General features: G+C 37.1%; 1 pseudogene; it reads right to left on the bottom strand.

The window, feature by feature from the left end:
• Positions 1 to 670: 670 nt before the first annotated feature.
• Positions 671 to 2,246, bottom strand: LOC116533359 (annotated as a pseudogene).
• Between the last annotated feature and the right edge of the window lie 3,055 nt (positions 2,247 to 5,301).

Below are 5,301 nucleotides of genomic sequence, written 5' to 3'. Positions count from 1 at the left end.
TTGTTTAGACATGAGGCTCTTCGAGTTGAGATTTGACCATCTTAACCTATCTTGTCATCTGCCCAACCTCTAATAGCAGAACAAGATGGTACAAAAAATCAAGCATAATCTAACAATCTGGTTTCTGAATTAGAAATATAATGGAGTGCATCAATGTATAAGTTATATTTAGTATGGACAGGTTGGAATTAGGATAAAATTAACATAATTTTTAGTGATAGTTCAGATTTAAAATATGAACACCTATTTGGGTAGAAATATGAATGCCATAACTTTACTATGAGCTTAGATATTTTTTCTGCTTAATTATTTTATTTTTAATATTAAGTATACTAAATATGTAAAATTCTGTATATCTCTATATAGACTCTGTATAAGCTAATCAATATCTCTATAAACTGACTTCAAACCGTTTTCAGAACACACACAGACACAATAAATTTGACTTCTTTCTTTTTTTATGATGTAAAGAAAAGGGTGGACTTTATTCACAGATATGAAATTCCACATAGAAATAAGAAACCCATTTAGAAGACAAACTTCATACAGTGTGTACAATTTGGAACTGTTTAAGTTCAGCATAAAAAATGCTACAATAAGAAACCCCATTTAAAAAGAGCTCTTAGCAGAGAAGTAATGCAAACTTATACCAAACATAGTACATAACTTTATGCCTCAGTTACATGATCTAAAAGTTAAAGGTCCCAAAAGTCCCATCCTGAACTTGGAAGGTACAGCCTTCAGAGGTAGTTTCTGGCACAACATTTTGATCTTCTTCTTTCTCTACAGAGAAATACTTCTTAATGAAGCTTAATAAAGTCTTACACACAGACTCATTTTCATGGTTTTGTAGAGCTTCAATTTTTTCTAAGCCTCTACATCTTTACTCATACTAGCTTTCTTGGTTTCACCTCGTTTTTCAGCAGCCTGAAAGATATTTGAAACAGCATTCAGGATAACCAAAATAATCCTGGTATTTCTTGCAGTTAAGAGGTTCATCAGTGGTTCTATTATGCCACAATGAACGAGGTATACAGTCTGTTCAATTGTTCTACCATTGGTACAGTTGGTTATGGCCCATACAGATTCCATTTTTTGTCTTAAAATCTGTCTTAGAGAGAAAACTGATAAAGAATGGAACTAATTCATAATTCACAACTTGCTGTATCTGGTCCTGATGGCCAGCTGTGATGTTCGACTCTTAGTTTTTGGGTGGATTAGCAGGCTGGGAAAGACGGTAAGTGCTTCTGCATTGATCACAACCTGAGTCTGTTTATCTGTACCAGTGGCAATGTTCCCAATGGGAACATTGGGAATGTTCTTAGTGCTGGAGTCACAATTAGCAATTTGGAAGCTCCTAGAGACTTCAAAAGTTGGGGCAAAATATGGCATGTTTTCATGACCATGTCAGTTCATTCATTTGGATCATCAGAAAGGTAGGAAATAGCTCAGCAAGTATCTGCTAGTATTTCTGGATTGTCATGATACAGGGACCAAACTAAGGTAGGAAGAATTTGTTCAACAGAATCTAAAGGGGGTGCAAGTATTTTTATTGTGGTAAAGATTTGAAAGTGTCCAGGTAAGATTATGTAAGCAACCACATACTAAAGATGACATATCAGGAACTGCAAGAAGAGCCAACAGTGAGTTCACAGCACTGTAATGGATAACCAAGTCTCAGAAAATGGAACCATCAGCTGCAATGTTTCCTAGAGCTCATACAGTTTGTTCACTGATGTGAGCTTGGGGAGATGCCAACAGAGAAATGAATGCTGGGTTGGCACCTCTGCCTAACACAGCCTTGGTCTGTTCTGATGTCCCAGAAGCAAAGTTAGTCAGTGTCCAAGCAGATCCAAAGTGAATGGGACTACAATCAGTTCTTCCAAAGAAGGAGAGAAATGTTGGAATCAACCAGCCTTGATTATGTTGTCTATGGGGAGCTGGTTTTCTCTAGAAGGTGGTTTCCTGGCAGCTTGAGTAGCTTGGAGCCGACTTTCCATATTGTTTTTATTTATGCCTTTGACAATGTCATCAGCAGACCAATTTACAGTACGCTGGATGTTGCAGTTCTCCTGCAGTGGAGAGGTAGCATCATCAGGAAATAGCTTACACTTCTCCTTCTTAGCTTTCCACAACTCCACTTTGATGTCTATTCTGTGATGCCTCATTTCTGTACCGTCTTTTTCCTTGTTGTTGAATCTGTTAAGTTGGGTGTCTGGAGTATTAGCATTTTCATTGGTGGGCATGAATATGAGACAGAGGGAGAAAGTTCCACAGGGGGCCCAGGCTTCCATGGGAGGCAACACAGGGCTCAGCAGCTGTGGGGTGGCTGCACTCAATCATCCACCTCAATGCAACCCAAAGACCGTGTCATATTTGACTTATATCTGATGCTAAATTACTTTCTTTTGCCTCATGGTTTTTGAGTCGTGGGCAAGCGATTTAGCCTTGGCTAAATGTGAGCCCCTGCCTAAGACTAAATCTTGTGGAAGTGAAGCCAACAGGCAGGCCAGGGAGAGAGATTATTTGCTGTAGCTGAAGAGCAGTTGAGAGCCCAGTGTTATAATGATGAGTGCTTGATTAAGTTGGGGGCCTCTTCAACAGATCATGGTTAGAAAAGAATCTGAGCTTTCTCCCTTTTGTAGTTTCTTTCCAACAGTTCTCCAGCTTTCTAGTTGATTCTGTAAACTCTCCAATATCCTTCTAAATAATTCATTTTCTGTGTGAATTAAGTGAATTTAGTTTCAGTTGCCTACAAAAGAATCCTGACAGGGATTTGCTTTTCCAGCAAAGAATCCTGACAGGGAAGAGATTAGGATGGAGATGGTGATGCAATAAGACAAAAATTTAGAAAACAATAATTAAATTTGGGAGAGCAAAGAATTTTTGGATTAGCTAAGTAGAGGAAATAGATCAGGAAATATTAGAGAGGGCTTTAAATTAATAAGCTTAAATTTATAAAAAACAGCCCATGCTCTTTATGAGCATTTGATAATGTTTTTTAAAATAAAAGTGTGAGTTGACAAAGCTTATCTGAAAGATGTAAAAATGAAAAAAAAATCTTAATTTCAGTGCAAATTGAGAATGACTTGATACGGGTCAAACACCTGCTTTGGATCGTGCACTGAGCATGCCAGCAGACTGGAAACCTACCGCTGCCAGTGTCTGTGAGCTCCCACTTCCACCTTTTAAATGCGTGAAATGGGAGAGACTAGAGAGAGAGAGAAGATTTCTCTGGAAAAAGGTACCTGCGTGTTATCTGTCACCTTCCATGAGGCAATTACATGGAATGTGTCCTGGGAACTGCAGTCAGAGGTCTTATTAGAGAAAATTAAGAAAACAAAAACAAAAACAAACCAAACCCCAAAAGTGCTTTTCAAAGAAGAAATGAGTTGAAACAAAACTGTACTCGTGCATTCATTACATCCAGAAATAGGAACTCCTCATCAGCCCTGTGATACTGCTGCGTTCTCTCTAATTACATTTTCTCCCAGTACTGTCCCTCAAGGTGTCAGTCAGAATAGCCAGGAGTGGGGAAGAAGGTGAATGGGGAATGGGGAGCAAAAAGTCTCCCACCCTATTGCAGGCCCAAGCCTGATGAATTCCCTATCTGGGGCAGGGGGATAGGACAAGGAAAGCGATGGTGTGTAAATTGTGGTGGTGAACCACATACTAAAGATGACATATCTGTCAATCTGTAAACAGATTGAGACTGTTTGTGATCAAAAGGGCCTAGAAAATTGAGACGAACTGCCTGAAACTTGTGGCAGATGCACTGAAGAAATTAGTTCATGAGCTTTTTGAAGGTTGAATGGAAGAAAGAATAAAGCTATTTTCTTCTTTTATCCTACTCAGTCCAGCTGATTCAATGAAATACTTACATGTTGTTGTATTAAAGGGAAAGAGTCCAGTATGAGGAGACATGGAAAACAAGAAAGTCAGATCGGATGTAATAACAGCTAAAAAGAAATGAGTTTTAAAAACTCAAAAGCTTGTGATGAAATAGAGAAAGGACAGATGTGAGAGAGATTTAAAGGACCATTTTTGGCAGGGGGATGTTGGTTAATTGGATTGAGGAAGAAGATAGAAGATTAAAAGATTAGTTTGAGGTTTCAGGCCTGGAATATTGGTGGCATGATTTATAAAAATAGAGTAATCAAAATGATCTTAATATTGGAAAAATAAAGGAATAAAGGAGGAAAAAAATGAATGTGATTTAGGAAGTAAAACTAAATAAAAAGAAAAATACAGAGGTCCTTGGGTCTCAGAAACAAAATAGGAAGAGGTAGGATTTCATAGAAGATTGTGAGAGTAAAGAGGGGAAATAGTTTACAACAGAATGTATATTGTCTCCAAAACGCTCACTCCTGAATAGTAATAATCGTCATCACAATTTATCATTGGTACTTGGGGGAATATTAATAAAGTTTTTGAAGCCTTACTATATGTCAGGCACTGCAGAAGTGCACTAAATGAACCACCTCATCTAATTCATAATGCTTTGTTTTGTAGTACTGTTATTTTATAGAAAAGGAATAGGAGACTTGGTGAGTTTAGGGAACTTACTCAAGTCAGTTATTTATTATCAGTTAAAGATTCTGGCACTGATTAGGTCCCAAGGGAATAATCAGATATGGAACTGATCCATTTCCAGAAGAAATAAACAGATAAAATTATACATGGATATGAAGATGGAATAGAGAAACTTGGGACTATTAGTGGACATAGGGGAGTGAGGGTGAAAAACCTACCTGTTGGTTACTATGCGCGCTACCCAAATGACAGGATCATTCATACATTGAACCTCAGCAACATGCAATTTACCCATGTAATAAATCTGCACATGTACTCCTTGAGAATAAAATAAAAGTTGAATTTAAAAATTGCCTCTTAATATCTTATTTTTAATAATAATGTTGTTTTGGCTCCCATATCCTGAAATGTATCTTCCATTTTCTCTGAAATGTATCTTCCAATCTCCTTTTCTTAAAAAAAAAAAACAAGCTTTTAATTTCAGAATAGATTTAAGCTTACAGAATTATCATGAAGATAGTACAGAGAGCTCCTGTAGACCCCACACCTGCTTTCCTCTATTATTAACATCATATATTAAGCTTGTTACAATTGATGAACCAATACTGGTATATTATTTACATTTAAAGTTCATACTTTATTCAAATTTCTCTAGATTTTTCCTCTAAGTGTTTTTTCTATTTAGGATCCCACCCACGGTACCGTGTTACATTTAATTGTCACACTGTCATGGAGCTTCTATGTTGTGACAATTTCTTAGACATTTTT

The sequence above is a fragment of the Sapajus apella genome, unplaced genomic scaffold, assembly GCF_009761245.1.
Source record: "Sapajus apella isolate SASKATOON/1434 unplaced genomic scaffold, GSC_monkey_1.0 scaffold81, whole genome shotgun sequence".
NCBI lineage: Eukaryota > Metazoa > Chordata > Mammalia > Primates > Cebidae > Sapajus > Sapajus apella.
This window is presented reverse-complemented; position numbering and strand designations above follow the sequence as displayed.